A 20,739-nucleotide genomic window follows, 5' to 3' on the forward strand; every position below is an offset into this window, starting at 1 on the left:
CTGGAGCTGGTTGGGTTGTGTCTTTGGTATTCCATTTGTGAAAAATAAAAGATGTTTGGCTGTGCAAAAAAATTATGTACTTTGAAATCTCATTTAACTGGAGTTGTTAAGGAATGATTTTCTGTGTATGGTACATTTTGAATTTGCATAGACAATGATACTTGTAATAGAAAAGGTTTTTAGATATTTGGACAAATCCTATACAGATTTTCAGTTACATGAGCCAGCCGATGGTGAAGGGTGATACATTCAACAAATAATTGGCCATATACCCAGTTCTGGGGATATAAAGGTAATTAAAACATTGTCCTTACATTTACAAAGCACACAATCTATTGAGAAAGTCAGAGATATAAACAAATCTTACTAATACAATGTGGAGTATCCAGTGGTAGCTCTGTACAGAGCTTTACAGGAGTACACTCAAACTGTGGAAGAGGGATGTCATGGTAGGCTTTTCTGGAAGAGTACGTTAGTTAGATTTGATAGAATGAGTAATAAAGTTGAAGGAGGGGCAAGAGTATCTTAATTGGCAGGGAAATACGATTAAGGCACCGAAGGGAAAAACTTTTTGTTGTGCTTAATAGTATAAAATAGGCAGGGAATAGTTATATAGTAGGTGACTAAAGGCTTTGTACAAAACAAAATCATACCTACCTAATCATTTTATAGAAAATGTGGAGTCATTGAAGAATTTTAAACAGCTTAAGTTCCTTCAAAATCCATCTATGTACCACCAAGATAGGAGGTAGGGAGACTGTTTAGAGGGCTAATATAATAAAGTAGATGAGAAGTGATGAAAACAAGGTCTAGGGAAATAGAGATAGTGATGAAACTTATGGGACAAATTTATGAAATAATTAGAAGGCAGACCGGTTAAACTTGGTGATTGAAGTGTATGTGGACTAAAGTAGTATGGTAGTCTCCAGTTGTCTAATTAAAACCCAGCCTTCCTTTCTTCCTTGATAATAGATTCCAGTTTCATTTGGGATGGCAGTGTGTTTGTCTGAAAGACTGTATTTACCATTTCCTACATTAGTTGAGGCCTTTTTGAATAAGTTCTTGCAAATAAGGCTTCTTAAAAGGAGCTGACTTAGCTACGAGATGTGCCCTTTTGCCCTTATTTCTTTTTTATTGCCGAGAAGTGAACATGGTGGTTAGAATTTAAGCAGTCTTGTTGGGTCATGAGGTGACCTTGAGGATGAAACCCATGACTGGGATGATGGAGCAGCAAATTAGAAGGAACTGATATCCTTAATTATTCTGGAGCCTCTGGACTAGCCTCAAGTTTTAATACTAGTTGGGAGAATAAATTCTTATATCAAAGTATGGTTCCTGTACCAGCAGCCTCAGCATCACCTGGGAACTTAATAGATAAGCAAATTCTTGGCTTCATTCCGATATACAAAATGAGAATCCAGGGGTAGAACCTGAATATCTGTGTTTTGGCAAGCGCTTTAAGTCATTCTAATGCATGCTAAAGAGAACTATTGCCACATGTTCAAGCCATTGCTACTTTTTGGGTTTCCTATTTTATAGTAGACCTTAATTTTAGCTTATTCAGTTATAAAGATACTGTAGTTAGATTTATTTTTAAAAATTACTTATTTATTCATGATAGAGGCAGAGACACGGCAGAGGGAGAAGCAGGCTCCATGCAGGGAGCCTGATGTGGGACTCGATCCCAGGTCTCCAGGATGAGGCCCTGGGCTGAAGGTGGCGCTAAACCACTGAGCCACCGGGGCTGCCCTGTAGTTAGATTTAAAGTAAAGTTGAATTAAAGAGAACAAAAAATACATAACTTTATACCAGTGTTTAAAATAAAGAATTAGACTAGCATTTTCCAAATGTGTTTTGCTGAACCCTTGTCCCTTGGGATGTCCAGCACAAAAAGTTCTGTGATTAGTTGTTTGGAAAATAACAAATGGTAAATTGGAGATTGATTATGCATATTAGATGGTAATGTTTCTAAAAAGTTGTCTAGAAAAAATTCCTGTTTAGTTTTTTAAAAGATTTTATTTATTTGAGAGAGAGAGCACAATCTAGGGGAGCAGGAGAGGGAGAAGCAGACTCCCTGTTCAGCAGGGCCCAATGTGGGGCTCAGTCCCAGGACCCTGGGATCATGACCTGAACCAAAGGGAGACATTTAACTGAGCCACCCTGGTGCCCCTGAAGCCTGTTTCGTTTTATTTAGCCCAGTGTTTGCCAAAATTGATGAGATCCCCTTTTTCACATAATGCCTAGCAACTTCTCTCTTGTGAAAGTAGGGTAAGAATCAGATTTTTTTGGCATACTAAGGTAGTGTTTTTATTTATAAGTATTAAAATAACAAATGATGTGTGATGGAAAGAGACAGATTTGTAAGTATCTCTTCAATGCCACAAATATTTCTTGAAATATGGGTGTATATATATGTAAAAGCAATGCAAAGCCAAGCAGAAATGTTCACTGCTGTAGGGGCAGTTTGAGAATGATGCAGTATGTAATAAGTTCTAAGAAAAGCAATAATGGGCAGCCTGGGTGGCTCAGTGGTTTAGCTCCGCCTTCGGCCCAGGGCGTGATCCTGGAGACCTGGGATCAAGTCCCACGTCAGGCTCCCTGCATGGAGCCTGCTTCTCCTTGTGCCTGTGTCTCTGCCTTTCTCTCTCTCTCTCTCTCTCTCTTTCTCTCTGTGTATCTCTCATGAATAAATAAATAAAATTTTTAAAAAAAAGAAAAGCAATAATGTATGTCAGTACAAGAAAGGAAGGCAAGAGAAGAATGATGAGATTGAGGAATAGACATTTGAACCATTGTAGAGGAGCTTTTGGATTTTACTTGTTTGGAACTGTAGAAGGTATTTCAGGCCAAGGGAATTAAGAGAACTCAAAGAGTAGATTTGGGAAAAGGCAAGAATTTGGCCAGAGTATAGGACATTAATGGAGGAGCTGAGAAATAGGCTTGGAAAAGTATTTTGGGGATGGATCACAGAGGGTTGTAAGTTGCTTTATAAGAGATGAGGCTATTATAAACTTATGAGCAGCTGAATCACACAATTCTGTTTACTTTTGAGTAAAATAGCTAACCAGAGAGGCAGGGAAATAAAGGAGATGAGGAAGGAGTCAGGATGACACATTTCACCAAAGTAAATGAGGAAAAATGTCCTGTTTTAGATCAAGATACTGAAGAGGAAAGAATTAAGAGTACAAACTTTTTCTCAAAAGAAATTAGTGGGAAGCCTCTGGTCCATTTCATAATGCCAAGTCATTTCAGGCTGTATTTAAATGTCAACATTTGTTAAATTCTTAGCATCTTTCTTTTAACTCAGAAAATGACATGCTTTGTCATTTCTTCATTGTTGTATAACCATATCTTCTGCTATTTAAACTACATGTGGAAGCAGTTCTGGATTGGCCATAGTAAGGACTGCTCCATAAAAGCAGTAAGAACACTGACAGAACATTGTCAAAATCAACTTTTTCAGAACTCTGGGGACTATCAAGGACTTGGAACAATTTGAAGAGTATACTTAAGGAAAAACAGCTGAATCTTGGTAAGAATTGCAAGTTTTGTCGTGTTTTAACTTGCCCTATTTGGATCTCCCTGTCCCCAGCCCTGCGGTAGCCTTGTAAACCAGCAGCCTCACAATTATGTTAGCTGTGAAAAACCAGTGGCTTAATAGCCAGTGGAAGTGGCAGGATGTTTTGAGCTCCTCAAGACGCACCATTGCCAGAGAATTGTCACTATTTGACCTGTTTGGCAACTTTCTGGGAAAATTCCTTGCATAGTGCTTGTCCTTATTTGACTTGATTTAGACTTTATTCAATGGAAAAACTCTTCTTCCAGGGTATTTGTTGGAAAAAAAAATCATGGCAGTTTAACATCACAGCTGCCTGAGGTGGTAACACCTGGTGAGGGAAAACAGTGTAATAGGAAAAATCTGAGAGTGATATTCATAGGCTGCACTGAAAAGCTCTAATGAACTCTTGGGGTTCTAAAAGGCTATGGACATGTTCAAGGCTATGAGCATGTCCTGCAAAGGCTCGATCTTTCATCTCTGGTTGACCTTGAGATTCTGGAAAACAGGATGTGAAGGCAAAGGCAGACTTAAACTGCCAGGGTGTTGAAGGTGTGGTCCAAAATATAACCTCTCAGCAAAAGTTGGGAAACTTACTGGTTTCAGGCATTTTAAGGAAACGTCTGTCCAATTATTAGCTGACTACTAAGCTAAGCTGAACATGGAAAGAATATAGATTTCATAGACTTAGTCCAGGAAAGTAAACATCATCATCATTGTCAATAAAAATCACAGTAACAATAAACAGGATCGAGAGGGGGAAGTCTGATTTCTAAAGTTGGAAATTATTACATGTAAAATTTCCAGTTTTGAGCAAAAAAAAAAAAACGCGAAGAAACAGGAAAAATATGTGCAAGAAAAAAATAATAAAAACTGTCTAAGAGCAAGCTTGGATGTTGGACTTAGTACACAAAGAGTTTTTATCATCTATTCTAAATATGTTCAAAGAACTTTAGGAAACTGTATCTCAAGAATTAAAGGAGGGGTGCTTGGATGGCTGAGCTGGTTAAGTGTCTATCTCTTGATTTTGGTTCAGGTCATGATCTCAGGGTTGTGAAGTCAAGCCCCGTGTCAGGCTCTGTGCTGGGTGTGGAGCCTGTTTAAGATTCTCTGCTTCTCCTCCCCACTCCCTCACTGCAAAAAGAAGGAAAGTGTGAGAACAATATCTCACCAAATAAAGAATATCAACAAGGAGAAACTATAAAAAATAAATAGAAAAGTAGGTATCTTAAAAGTATAATAGTGAAAAATTCATTAGGCTTGAGCAGATTTGGATTGATAAAAGATCAGTGAATTTAAAGATGGGTCAACTGAGATTATTTTTTTTTTTCTGAGATTATTTTGAATGAGGAAGAAAGAAAGAATGAAAAGGACTGAAAAGACTAAGAGGCTTGTGGGACTTCAAGGATACCCATAGCCTAGTGGGAATCCAGGTAGAGAGGTCAGAAAGGGGTAGAAAGAATATTTGAAGAAATAATGGCTGAAAATTTTCCAAATTTGATGAAAAACATGAATCTGCATATTCAAGAAATTTAGAAAACTCCAAGTAAGATAAAGAGATTTACAAAGTCATCATAATCACACTACTAAAAATTAGAGCTAAAGAAGGAATCTTGAAAGTAGCAAGACTAATGACTCCTTGAATACGAGGTATCTTAATGAGAATAACACCTGATTTTCATTAGAAGTAATAAAGGCTAAAATTCTGTTGGATGATATATTTAAAGTGCTGAAAGAAAAACCTCTCAACCAAAATTTTATATCTAGGAAAAATAAAGGCAAGGCATGTCTAGGTGGCACTCTAGACGGTAACTTCAATCCATACACAAAAATAAAGACACTGGTAAAGATAACTACATAGGTAAATATAGATGACAGTATATTTTTGTTTGTAACTCTTCTATCTGAAGAGTCTGTAAACTATCTGATTTGGAAGAAAACTGTATAAAGCATTAATTATAAAAAGTATTAAGGGGCTTACCATGTGTAAAGATACAGTTTGTATGACAATCAGCACAAAGAAGAGAGGAACAAATGGTGGTATATTTGTTTGCTGTTGGACATTGAGATTTTTGGTATTGAAATAAGTTGGTATTAATCCAAACTAGATTGCTTTAAGGTTTTAATTGTAATTATCAGGTAAACCATTAAGAAAATAAAAAATGTGGTAAAGAGGAAACAGGGAATTGTATAATAGAAATACCTAACACTAAAGAAGATAGTGATGGAGATACAGAGAGATAGGAAAGATAACTGAAAACAAAAAGCGAAATGAAAGATGTAAAATGCACCATAGTTACTATATTAAATACAAATGTATTAAGTTTTCCAATAAAAATATAGAAACTAAAAGAATATATTTAAAAATAATAAGGGGCATTTGGGTGACCCAGTTGGTTACATGTCTGCCTTTGACTCAGGTCATGATCCCAGGGTCCTGGGATTGAGCTCCCCAACACCCCCGCCCCCCACATTGGGCTCCCTGCTCAGTGGGGAGCCTACTTCTTCCTCTCCCTCTGCCACCCTCTCTGCTTGTATTCTCTCACTCTTTCTTTGTCAAATAAATAAACAGAATCTTACAGAAAAATAAAAAAATAAAAAAATTTAATTATGTACTGTCTGTATGAGACACAATTTAGAATCACTACCAGAGGGCAGTGTTGACACCTTCAGATCAGCATGAGGAAATGCCTCTTTTTTCTTTTCTTTTCTTTTTTCTTTTCTTTTCTTTTCTTTTCTTTTCTTTTGCGGGGAGGGCGGGCGTTGGGAGGGAGGGGCGGGGGTGCTGGGGTTCTTTTTAGAGGGGAGTGGCTTTCTTTAGTTCAGTTCTTGTCTTTCTTTCTTTTCTTTCTTTCTTTCTTCTTTCTTCTTCTTTCTTTTCTTTCTTCTTTCTCTCTCTCTTCTCTCCTCTTCTCTTTTCTTTTCTTTCTAGATTTTATTTGTTTATTCATGAGAGAGACACAGAGAGAGGCAGAGACATAGGCAAAGGGAGAAGCAGGCTCCATGCAGAGAGCCCAGTGCAGGACTCCAGGATCATACCCTGAGCCAAAGGCAGACGTTTAACCACTGAGCCACCCAGGTGTCCCAAGAAATGCCTTTCTGTTAACATTGGCAAAGCTGGCATTCAGATTGGGAGCACTTTCTGGGCACACTGTTGCCTGGAATGTGGAATCTAGCCAGATGACATAATTCTGGACAATAAAAAGGATCAATTGGAAAATACTAAAATGGAGACTATGAATGCCTTTTGATATCTCTTGTGAGACAAGAGCTGGGATGTGTGTGCCTAGAGAACTCTTCCCAGACCCGGAACCAACTATTATAGTTGGAATTCTTACATGGAAGTACCATTCACTCTTCCACCCAGAGCAGCTTCTTAGCATAAAGGAAGACACTGCCAACAACCATGCCTGAATTCACAACTTTGTGGGGTCAGAGATTGTCAACCTTGAACTAGAGTGGATCCAAAAGCTGGCATAACATTGCAGTGAACTTAGAGGATTTTTAATTTTCTGAAGCTTTGAAGGAGGTATTGAATCAGGGTTTACATCACTCTTAGTGCTGTGGCTTTTTTTTTTTAAAGTAGGCTTCATGCCCAGTGTGAATCCCATTGTGCAGCTTGAACTCATGACCCTGAGATCAAGACTTGAACTGAGATCAAGAGTCAGGCTCTTAACCAATTGAGCCACCCAGGTGCCCCAGTGGTGTGGCTTTTGTTAGAGTTCTTTGTATATCCAGCCCTCAGGGTCTCCACTGCTGTGGCAGAGCCTTACAACTCTATCCTCACCGTCTAAGGTATGTGCCATCATATACTTGTAGATGTAGAACACTCCTCTTATTCCCTCATAAATAGGCTGATAGGTCTTCTGTTACTGTTTCCCTTTGATTTGAAGGGCTCTTGAATGTAGACCTAATAATTGAGTTCCAGGCCAACATTGTACCTTATCTGAGAATACATTTCCCCATGACGACCTTTGCCCTCATCATCTCTGCTGACAAAACTTACCACGAGTAGCTCTCTGTGTCAGACACACCACTGCTTTCTTTAAGTTCTCTAACCAGCTAGTCTAGTGTGATTTTCAACTTGGCAAGTATATGACCTGCTGCTTACTGTATAGTGGGAATATGGTCCCTAAGGATGTAAATGCTGGAATTGCAGCCATAAAGTCAAGGAATTCTGTTTAGTGTATAGATTGGTTTTCAGCTAGTTTCAACACCATCCAGCCATGATGCCAGAGGCAGCCTGGCCAGAATGCAATGTACTATTTGCTTGCTGAGCGACGCCATGGCAATTGTGGAGGCCTGAGACTTACTGGACCACGGCTTACTGAAAAGGAAGTAAGATGTCAATCAATAATCTAACCTAACCTAACCTTAATTTCTATCTAGTTAGGAAAGAGATGGGAAAAGTAAAGCCAAAACAAGTAGAAGGAAAGAAATAATGAAGATGAGAACAGAAATAAAGAATAGAAAAACAATAAAGAAAATCAGTGAGACCAAAGTTGGTTCTTTGTAAACATCAGCAAAATTGAGAAAACTTCAGCTAGACCGAAAAAGAACACTCCAGTTATTAAAATCAGAAATGAAAAAACTTCACTACAGATATTAAAGAATTAAAAAGGATTATAAGGGAATACTATTAACTATATGCCAATAAGTTAGATAACCTAGTTGAAATGGACAAAGTCCTAGAAAGATGCAAATCTGACACTGATGCAAGGAGCAGAAAATCCCAGTAGATCGATAATGAGGAAAGAAAGAGAATTAGTAATTAGAAAATTCTTACAGGCATGCCTGGGTGGCTTGGTCAGTTGAGTGTCCATCTCTTGATTTTAGCTCAGGTGATGATCTCAGGGTTGTGAAACTGCTGCATTGGGTTCTGTACTCAGCAGGGAGTCTGCTTGAGATTCTTTCCCTCTCACTCTGTTCTCTCTTTCTCTCTCTCTCACAATGGATGAATCAATCTTTAAAAAAAAAAAAGAAAGGAAAGAAAAAAAAATCCTTACACAGGAAAGCCTAGGCTAAGATGACTTCTTGGTGAATTGACCAAATGTTTAAAGAAGAGGTTTTAGTTTTAATTAATTTCCTTTTAATTAATTTCTAGTTTCATTGCATTGTGGTTAGAAAGATAATACAATATCAATTTTCTTAAATCTATTAAAGCTTGTTTTGTGACCTAAGGTGATCTATCTTGGAGAAGTTTCATGTACACTTGAAACAAATATGTACTCTTTACTCTTTTTTTTTTGGATGGAATGTTCTGTATTTATCTGTTAGGTCCATTTGGTCTAATGTATTATTCAAAGACACTTGTTTCCTTATTGATATTCTGTGTGGGTGATCTATTCATTGATGTAAGTGGAGTGTTAAAGTTTTGTCCTATTGTATTAGTGTCAATTTCTCCCTTTATGTCTGGTAATACTTTTAGGTATTTAGGTACTTCTATGTTGGGTACATAGATCTTTACAATTGTTATATCCTCTTATTGGATTGATATTTTATCATTGGGTAATACCTGAAGTCTCTTGCTACAGTTTTGTTTTAAAGTCTATTTTGGGGATGTCTGGGTGGCTCAGCTGGTTAAGCGTCTGACTCTTGGTTTTGGCTTGAGTCATAATCTCACCATGCGGCGCTCTGTGCTTAGTGTGGAGTCTGCTGGAGATTCTCCCTCCTTCTCTCTCTGCTCTTCTACTCCCCTCATTTGTGCTCTCTCTCTCAAATAAATAAAAAATCTTTAAAAAATAAAGTCTATTTTGTCTGAGAAGTATTGCTATCCTGGCTTTTTTTTCTTCCATTTGGCTGAAATACATTTTTTAATACTTTCACTTTTAGTCTGTATTTGTCCTTAGGCCTGAAGTGAGATTCTTGCAGGGAGCATATAGATGGGTCTTGCTCTTTTTTTTTTTTTTTTTTTAACCATTCTGCCATCCTTTGTTTTTTGATTAAAGTATTTAGATCATTTACATTTAAAGTAGTTAAAAACAGGTATGTACTCATTGCCATTTTGTTAATTGTTTTTTGGTTGTTTTGTAGATCTTTTCTGTTCCTTTCTTCTCTTGCTCTCTCTACAAAGACTGTAGCAAGAGAAGAAAGGTTAAATGGCACAAGGTTAGATGGCTTCCTTTAGTGTTATTGTGGCTTTTATACTCTTTATTTTTTATCTATCTATTATAGGTTTTGGTTTATGGTTACTGTGAAGTTCATATATAACATCTGAAGTATATAGCAGTCTATATTAAGTTGATGGTTGATTAAATTTGAACACATTCTAAAAGTAGTACATTTTTAATTTACCTTCCACATTTTATGTACATATTGTCATATGTCTTTTCATTTTGTGAATCCATTAACTAATATTTTAGATATAATTGATTTTACCATTTCTGTCTTTTAGCCATATTAGCTTTATAATAGTGATTGATCCTTTAAAAGTGATTACCTTTTCTTTTACCCATTAATTTTTTTTCTTGTACAATTTTCTTCTAGTTATGCCCTTTTCTTCTTCACTTAAAGGATTCTCTTTAGCCCCAGTAGTTCAGTTGGCCATTTGACTTGAGGGATAAACATTAGTAGTTTTCCTGCTTCATGGGTTAAATGTTTGGTTGCCTGCTCTACTGCTGAGATATTTCATGGATGATCCAGGGGAAACAAAATATGGGACAGGTAAATATCAGATCCTTTGCTGTTCTCCTGGATACAAGGTATTGTAAAGAAAGCTTCAGGGTGCAAGGCAACAAAACACCAAAGAAGTCTCTTGTGTTCTGTAGTGTGCCTCATGATATGAGGAATAATAATGTGACATATAGAACCTAATCTTTTATGTTCTAGGTGGCAGCAAGGGAAGGACTTATGACTTTAAACATAATAATGTGGAGAAGGACCATAGTCTAAAGAAGGGAGGTTATCTGCCTCTGGGTGTGCTCCTGGGGAGAGAAAGAGCTTAAGAATATTTTCTATCTGAAAGCTATAGATGTTAAGCTAAAATTTTAATATCTTCAATTAAAAAATTGTTTTCTAAGTATGCAAAGATGTAAAAAACCCCAAAACAAAACAATGATCGTGTGTATATTTATTTACTCTCAACTGAAAAAATAAAAATAAAGTATTATCAGTACAAGTAAAAATCCTCTTTATCATTTTTATAAGACTGGTTTAGTGGTAATGAATTCCTTTAATACTTGTTTATTTGGGGGAGGACTGGGCAAGATGGCAGAGGAGTAGGGTCCCCAAATCACCTGTCCCCACCAACTTACCTAGATAACTTTCAAATCATCCTGAAAACCTATGAATTTGACCTGAGATTTAAAGAGAACAGCTGCCATGCTACAGAGAGAAGAGTTTGCACTAACAACAGCTCATTTTTAGCCACTCTGCACTGAGCAAAATGACTAGAAAGAAGAACTCACCACAAAAGAAAGAAATCAGAAATAGTACTCTCTGCCACAAGTTACAGAATTTGGATTGCAATTTAATGTCAGAAAGCCATTCAGAAGCACAATTAAAAAGCTACTGGTGGCTCTGGAGAAAAGCAATAAAGAAATCAAGAGACTTCATGACTGCAGAATTTAGATCTAATCAGGCCAAAATTAAAAATCAATTAAATGAGACGCAATCCAAACTGGAGGTCCTAACAAAAAGGGTTAATGAGGTAGAAGAAAGAGTGACTGACATAGAAGACAAGTTGATGGCAAGGAAGGAAGCTGAGGAAAAAAGAGAAAAACAATTAAAAGAGCATGAGGAAAGGTTAAGGGAAATAATTGACAGCCTCAGAAGGAAAAAATCTACATTTAATTGAGGTTCCAGAGGTCGCCAGGAGGGCCACAGGGCCAGAAAGCATATTTGAACAAATCATAGCTGAGGACTTCCCTAATTTGGGAGGGAAACAGGCATTCAGATCCAGGAGAGAGAGAGATTCCTCACCCCCCCCCCCAAATCAATAAAAACAGCTCCACACCTCAACATTTAATAGTGAAACTTGCAAATTCCAAAGATAGAGAATCCTTAAAGCAGCAAGAGACAAGAGATCCCTAACTTATATGGGGAGAAATACTAGATTAACAGCAAACCTCTCCATAGAGACCTGGCAGGCCAGAAAGAGCTGGCAGGATATATTCAGGGTCCTAAATGAGAAGAACATGCAGCCAAGAATACTTTATCCAGCAAGGCTCTCATTCAGAATAGAAGAAGAGATAAAGAGCTTCCAAGATAGGCAGAAGAAACTGAAAGAATAGGTGGCCACCAAACTAGCTCTGGCAAGAAATATTAAAGGGCACCCTGTAAAAGAAAGAGGAAGCCCGAAGAAATAACCCACAAAAACGGGGACTGAACAGGAATTACGATGACACTAAATTAATATCTTTCAATAGTAACTCTGAACGGGGGGCAGGGGGGGGGGCTAAATGATCCCATCCAAAGAAGCAGGGTTTCAGACCAGATAAAAAAGCAAGACCCATCTATCTATTTGTTGTCTACAAGAGACTCATTTTAGACCTGAGGACACCTATAGCCTGAAAATGAAAGGTTGGAGAACCATTTACCTTTCAAATGGTCCTCAAAAGAAAGCTGGGGCAGCAATCCTCACATCAGATAAAGTTTATCCCAAAGACTGTAGTAAGAGATGAAGAGGGACACTATATCATACTCAAAGGGTCCTATCCAACAAGAAGACCTAACAATCATGAATATTTATGCCCCTATTGTGGGAGCTGCCAAGTATATCAATCAATTAATAACTAAAGAAAAGACATATTTAGATAATAATACACTAATAGTAGGAAACTTCAACACAGCACTTTCTGCAAATGAGAGATCTTCTAAGCACAACATCTCCAAAGAAACAAAAGCTCTAAATGATACACCGGACCAGATGGATTTCAGATACTTATAGAACTTTGCATCCCAAATGCAAATGAATACACATTCTTCTCAAGTGCACATGGCAGGAGGCATTGGTGGTTCAGTGGTAGAATTCTCAAGTGCACATGGAACTTTCTCCAGAATAGACCACATACTGGGTCACAAATCAGGTCTCAACTGATACTAAAAGATTGGGATTGTCCCCTGCATATTTTCAGACCATAATGCTTTGAAACTTGAACTCAATCACAAGAAGAAATTTGGAAGAAACTCAAACACGTGGAGGTTAAAGAGCATCCTGATAAAAGATGAAAGGGTCAACCAGGAAATCAGAGAAGAATTAGAAAGATTCATGGACTAATGAAAATGAAGATACAAAAAAAAAAAAAAAAAAAAAAAAAAAAGAAGATACAACCATTCAGAATCTTTGGGATACAGCAAAAACAGTCCTAAGAGGGAAATACATCGCAATACAAGCATCCCTCAAAAAATTGGAAAAAACTCAAATACACAAGCTAACCTCGCACCTAAAGGAACTGGAGAAAAAAAGCAAATAAAACCTACACCCAGCAGAAGGAGAGAGGTAATAAAGATTCGAGCAGAACTCAATGAAACAGAGACCAGAAGAACTGTAGAACAGATCAACAAAACCAGGAGTTGGTTCTTTGAAAGACTTAATAAGATAGATAAACCATTAGCCAGCCCTATTAAAAAGAAAAAAGACTAATGAACAAAATCACGAATGAAAAAGGAGAGATCACCACCAATACCAAGGAAATACAAACGATTTAAAAACATACTATGAGCAGCTGTACGCCAATAAATTAGGTGAACTAGAAGAAATGGACGCATCTCTGGAAAACCACAAACTACCAAAACTGGAACAGGAAGAAATAGAACACCTGAACAGGCCAATAACCAGGGAGGAAATTAAAGCAGTCATCAACAACCTCACAAGACACAAAAGTCCAGGGCCAGATGGCTTCCCAGGGGAATTCTAGAAAGAAGAAACAATACCTATTCTACTAAAGCTGTTCCAAAAGATAGAAAGGGATGGAATACTTCCAAACTCGTTCTATGAGGCCAGCATCACCTTAATTCCAAAACCAGACAAAGACCTCACCAAAAAGGAGAATTATATACCAATATCCCTGATGAACACAGATGCAAAAATTCTCAGTAAGATACTAACCAGTAGGATCCAACAATACATTAATAAGATTATTCACCATGACCAAGTGGGATTTATCCCCGGGATGCAAGGCTGGTTCAACACTCATAAAGCAATCAACATGATACATCATATCAACAAGAGAAAAAATAAGAACCATACGATCCTCACAATAGATGCAGAGAAAGCATTTGACAAAATACAGCATCCATTCCTGATCAAAACTCTTCAGAATGTAGGGATAGAGGGAACATTCCTTAGCACCTTAAAAGCCATCTACAGAAAGCCCACAGCAAATACCATTCTCAATGGGGAAACACTGGGAGTCTTTCCCCTAAGACCAGGAACCCGACAGGGATGTCCACTCTCACCACTGCTATTCGACATAGTACTAGAAGTCCTAGCCTCAGCAATTAGCCAACAAAAAGAAATAAAAGGCATTCAAATTGGCAAAGAAGAAGTCAAACTCTCCCGCTTTGCAGATGACATGATACTGTACCTAGAAAAACCAAAAGACTCCACCTCAAGATTGTTAGAACTCATACAGCAATTCGGCAGTGTGGCAGGAATACAAAATCAATGCCCAGAAATCATTGACATTTCTATACACTAACAACGAGACAGAAGAAAGAGAAATTAAGGAGTCAATCCCTTTTACAATTGCACCCAAAAGCATAAGATACCTAGGAATAAACCTAACCAAAGAGGTAAAGGATCTCTACCCTAAAAATTACAGAACACCTCTGAAAGAAAGTGAGGAAGACACAAAGAGATGGAAAAATATTCCATGTTCATGGATTGGAAGAATTAATATTGTGAAAATGCCAATGTTACCCAGGGCAATTTACACATTTAATGCAATCCCTATCAAAATACTATGGACTTTTTTCAGAGAGTTGGAACAAATAATCTTAGGATTTGTGTGGAATCAGAAAAGACGTTGAATAGCCAGGGAAGTATTGAAAAAGAAAACCAGAGCCAGGGGCATCATAGTGCCGGATTTCAAGTTGTACTACAAAGCTGTGATCATCAAGACAGTGTGGTACTGGCACAGAAACAGACACATAGATCAGTGGAACAGAATAGAGAACCCAGAAATGGGCCCTCAACTCTATGGTCAGCTAATATTTGACAAAGCAGGAAAGACTATCCACTGGAAAAAGGACAGTCTCTTCAATAAATGGTGCTGGGAAAATCGGACAGCCACATGAAGAATGAAACTAGACCATTCCCTTACACCATACACAAAGATGAACTCAAAATGGATGAAAGATCTAAATGTGAGACAAGAATCCATCAAAATCCTAGAGGAGAACACAGGCAACACCCCTTTTGAACTTGGCCACAGTAACTTCTTGCAAGATACATCCACGAAGGCAAAAGAAACAAAAGCAAAAATGAACTATTGGGACTTCATCAAGATAAGAAGCTTTTGCACAGCAAAGGATACAGTCAACAAAACTAAAAGACAACCTACAGAATGGGAAAAGATATTTGCAAATGACATATCAGATAAAGGGCTAGTTTCCAAGATCTATAAAGAACTTATTAAACTCAACACCAAAGAAACAATCCAATCATGAAATGGGCAAAAGACATGAACAGAAATCTCACAGAGGAAGACATAGACATGGCCAACATGCACCTGAGAAAATGCTCTGCATCACTTGCCATCAGGGAAATACAAATCAAAACCACAATGAGATCCCACCTCACACCAGTGAGAATGGGGCAAATTAACAAGGCAGGAAACAACAAGTGTTGGAGAGGATGTGGAGAAAGGGGAACCCTCCTGCACTTTTGGTGGGAATGTAAACTGGTGCAGCCACTCTGGAAAACTGTGTGGAGGTTGCTCAAAGAGTTAAAAATAGATCTGCCCTAGGACCCAGCAATTGCACTGCTGAGGATTTACCCCAAAGATTCAGATGCAATGAAACGCCGGGACACCTGCACCCCGATGTTTATAGCAGCAATGGCCACGATAGCCAAACTGTGGAAGGAGCCTCGGTGTCCATCAAAAGATGAATGGATAAAGAAGATGTGGTTTATGTATACAGTGGAATATTGCTCAGCCATTAGAAATGACAAATACCCACCATTTGCTTCGACATGGATGGAACTGGAGGGTATTATGCTGAGTGTAGTAAGTCAATTGGAGGACAAACATTATATGGTCTCATTCATTTGGGGAATGTAAAAAAATAATGAAAGGGAATAAAGGGGAAAGGAGGGGAAATGAGTGGGAAATATCAGGGTGACAGAACATGAAAGACACCTAACTCTGGGAAAAGAATAAGAGGTGGTGGAAGGGGAGGTGGGTGGGGGGTTGTGTTGACTGGGTGACGGGCACTGAGCGGGGCATTTGACGGGATGAGCACTGGTTGTTTTGCTATATGTTGGCAAATCGAACTGCAAGGAAAAAATATACAAAAAAATACTTGTTTATTTGGGAAACTCTTGTCATCTCTTTCTAATTTGAATGGAAATCTTGCTGGGTAGAGTATCCTTGGTGGTAGGTTTTTCCCTTTCAGCAGTTTGAATGTATCATACCACTCTCTTCTGGCCTGCAATATTTCTGCTGAAAAATGGCGTTATACCCTTATATGGTTTCCCTTACATGTGAGTAGTTGCTTTCCTCTTGCTGCTTTTATAATTCTCTCCTTATCTTTAATCTTTGGCATTTTAATTATTATGTGTATTGATGTGGACCTCTTTGGGTTTATCTTGCTTGGGGTTCTTTGTGTTTCCTGGACCTGGATGACTGTTTTTTATCCTCAGATTAGGGAAGTCTTCAGGTTTTATTTCTTCATACGTCTTCTTCCCTGTTCTCTTTTCCTTCTGGGATCCTGATAATGTGAATGTTACTATTCTTTATGATGCCACAGATTTCCTTCAACCTATTCTCATGTTTTATTATTATTTTTTTTTGCTGCTCAGCCTTGTTGCTTTCCCCTATCCTGTCTACCACTTCACTGTTCTATTCTGCATTGTCTACTCTGCTTTTGAGTCCTTCTAGCATATTTTTCTTTGCAGCTATTGAATTCTTTAGGTCTCACTGGTTCTTTTTTCTTTTTCTTTTCTTTTTTACATTTTGTATTTCTTTGTTGAAGTTCTCATTGAGTTCATCTACTCTTTTCTAAAATCTGATGAATATCTTTACTTTGAATTTTTTTTAATCAGGCAATTTCTTATCTCCGTTTCATTTAGTTCTTTTACTATTGATTTTGTCTTGTTCTTTCATTTGGGACATAATCTTTTGTCTCCTCATTTTGTCTACTTTCTGCATTTGTTTTATGTATTTGGTAGGTCAGCAACATTTCCTGGTCTTGAAAGTATTGGCCTTGTATAGAAGAGGTCTTGTACCTCTTCTACAATAGGTACCCCATTATGCAGTCTCTCCAGCCACCAGAATCAAACACTCCAGATTTGTCCGATGTATGGGCGCATAGGCCCCCCTGTTGTGTCTAAACAGTGATTGTTTGTAGGCCTGCTGGCTGCAATGGACTGCTTTGCCTGCTGTAGGTGCATGGAGTATGATTTGTACCCTGTACTATTTTTTTCCTGTATATATTTTTTATTTGAGTTTGATTTGCCAACATATAACACCCAGTGTGCATCCCCTCAGTGCCTGTCACCCAGTCACCCTGTCCCCCCACCCACCTCCCCTTCCACTACCCCTTGTTTGTTTCCCAGAGTTAGGAGTCTCTCGTGTTCTGTCACCCTCTCTGATATTTCCCACTCATTTTCTCTCCTTTCCCCTATAATCCCTTTCACTATTTTTTATATTCCCTGTATGAATGAAACCATTTAATGTTTGTCCTTCTCTGATTGATTAACTTCACTCAGTATAGTACCCTCCAGTTCTATCCACATTGAAGCAAATGGTGTGTATCCTGTACTATTAAATGGCCTGGTGGAAGCTACTGCAGCTTTATTGGTAGGTGAAGCCAGCAGTCAGCATAGCCATCTATAGTTAGCCTTTCTGCCATAGCTGCAGACCTACAGAAAGACAGGGCTTGCTCCCTGCACAGCCAGCTAAGAGGCTTGCTGCATGAACTGAGTACACTGGTATGTGTAGTTATCCCCTCTGCTTTCCTAAGGGAGGAGTCACTTTGGAGGGGCACTGGTCCTGGCTGAGGCTTCTTACTGAGTGTGGTGGAGTAGAAGCCACTTTGGAGAGATTCTTGCTGAGGTGGGTGGGTTGGGGTGGAGCCACAGGGGAACATTGGGGCAGGGTATGAGGTGCTAGTAAGGTAGATGGAGAGTGTTGGAGAGAGGAGGAGAAATGGTGTCCACTAGCACTTCTGTTCCTGTAGAAATCTGCAGATGTTCCCCCCATGGCACACATTCTAATATTAATCAGTAAATTTCCTTTATGTATACTCTAGGTGCTGTTTCTGTGCTGTGTCTTGGGCTGAGTTATTTAGTATGCTGGCTATTAAGGGCGAGAACTTGGTTTCCTATTGCTCTCCAGCTCTCCTGGAGTTAAGCCCACTGATTTTTAAATCTCACAGAAGTAAGCCCTGCTGCTTTTCAAAGCTAAACATTATGAGGGCTTGTCTTCCTAGTGCATTTCTCCATTGCTGGATATACCTAGTGTGGAGTCTGATTTTCTTGGTTCTTTTTGCTTGTGTTGGCCCTCACATTTGTGGTTGGTCACTCTGGGGGTCTGATTCCCAACAGCATCTCTGCCCTTCTTACCCTTTTTAATGTGGCATTTTCTCTGAGATAGCTATGGAAGGTCTGTTCTGCCTGCCAGGCTTCAAGTGATTGTCAGAGTTAGTTGCATAAAGGTAGCTGTTACCTTCGTGTGTCTTTGGGACAAGGTAAGCTCAGGATCCTTCTCCTTTGCCATTTTCCTTCCTTCCAAATTTAGCAACATTTAAAGAGGATTATACCCATGAACAACCGGAATTTTTCTCAAGAATGCAGGCTTAATGTTTGAAAATTGATCAATAGAACATACTGTATCAACAAAATAAAGACAAAACTTGACCACGTTAATAAATATAAAAAAGCATTTGACAAAATCCAGTACCTTTTCATGATAAAAACACTTTACAAACTAAGAATAGTAAGGAACATCCTCAACTTGATAAATAATATTTATAAAATAGCCCACAGTTAACATTATACTTAATGATAAAACACTATGCATGCTTTCCTGTAACAAGACAGAGATGTCCACTCCTGCTACTTCTATTCAACATTGGACTGTTTTGTTCTAGCCAGGGCAATTAGACAAGAAAAGGATATAAAAGGAATATAAATTGAAAAAAAAAGATGTAAAACTGTCCCTATTTGCAGATGACATGATCTTATACATAGATAATCTTAACGAGGCCATTAAAAAACTTTTAGTAGTAATAAGTTCACCACGGTTACAGATACAAGATCATTACATGAAAATTAATTGCATTTCTATACCCTGGAAATTTCTGTAACTGAAAGTGAAATTAAGAAAACAATTCCATTTACAACAACATCAGAAAGAATAAAATAATTAGGAATAAATTTAACAAAAGAAGAGTAAGACTTGTTTGTAACATTGGTGAAAGAAAGTAAAGAAGACCAAAATAAAGTAATGTTAATGGATTGGAAGGCAATATTGGCAAGTTGGTAATACTCCCCAATCACTTAAATATTCAAAATCTCTATCAAAATCTCTGCATCTATTTTTACAGAAATTGACAAACTGATCCTAAAATTCATATGAAATGGACCCAGAATAGCGAAAACAATACTGAAAAGAAAGAGAAATCTGATTTTTCTGGGAACACACTCCTAATTTCAAAACTTACTATAAAGTAACAGTAATCAAGATGTGTGGGTGGCATAAGGATAGACATATAGATCCATGGAATAGGATTGATAGTTTCTATTATAAATTTCAAAATGGTCAGCTGATTTTTGACAAGTGTATTAGGACAATTCATTAAGGAAAGAAGTCTTTTCAACAAATGATACTGAGACAACTGGGTATATAAAAGATTGAAGTTGGACCCCTTTCTTATACTACATGCAAAAATTAACTCAAAATCGTTCACAGACGTAATGTAAAGCTATAAAACTTTAAAACTCTTAGAAGAAAACATAGGTGTATATGTCTGTGATCTTGGGTTAAAGTTTTCTGAGATATGATACCAAAAACACAAGTGAAGAAAAATTAGATACATTGGAATTTATTAAATTACGAAGTTTTATGCTTCAAAATATACTATTAAGAAATTAAAAAGACTATCCACATAATGGGAAAAGTAGTTTCAATTCCTATGTTTGCTAGAGGACTTGTATTTAGTATAAAGAACTCTTATAACTCAATAATAAACAACAAACCAATGGGCAAAGTTTCTGAATAGACATTTCTCCAAAGAAGATACACAAATCACCAGTAAGCACATGAGAAAATAGTCAACAATATTAGTCATTAGAGAAATGCAAATGAAACTACAATGAGATTCCACTTCATATCCCTAACTAGGAGGGCTACAATTGAATAGTCAGATGACAACTGTTGGGGAAGACTGGTAGAAACTTGAATGCTGGTGGAAATGTATAATGGCACAGCTTTGAGAAACAATTTGACAATTTCCCTAAATATTACACATGGGGTTACCTGATAGCCTGGTGAGTAACTCTAGCTAATTACCCAATAGTCACGAAACTTACGTTCACACAAAAACCTCGTACATGAACATTCATGGCAGCATATTTATATAATAGCCAAAGAGTGGAAACAACACAAATATCCATCTACTGATGAAAAGATAAACATAACGTTGTGTGTCATATGGTGGAAGTTACCTTGCAATAAAAAGGAATGAAATACTAATACATGCCACAATATGGATGAATCTTAAAGACATTACAGTAAGTGTAATGTCAGAAGTTAGTCACAAAAGACTGCATACTGTATAATTTATCTGAACATTTCATATCTGGGTATTATGCAATGTTCAGAAAAAGAAATTTATCAAGACAGAAAGTAAATTAGTGATTTCCTGGAGATAAGGAATGGTAGGGAGAAGATATGACTGCTGATGGATGTGGGATGTCTTTTTTTTTTGGTGTGATGGAAATGTTCTCTAAATAGTGGTTCAAAATTCTGGTTATATGAAAACCCCTGAATTATTTGCTTTTTTAAAAGGGTGAATTT

This window comes from Canis lupus, chromosome 14 (genome assembly GCF_011100685.1).
Source record: "Canis lupus familiaris isolate Mischka breed German Shepherd chromosome 14, alternate assembly UU_Cfam_GSD_1.0, whole genome shotgun sequence".
Classification (NCBI taxonomy): domain Eukaryota; kingdom Metazoa; phylum Chordata; class Mammalia; order Carnivora; family Canidae; genus Canis; species Canis lupus.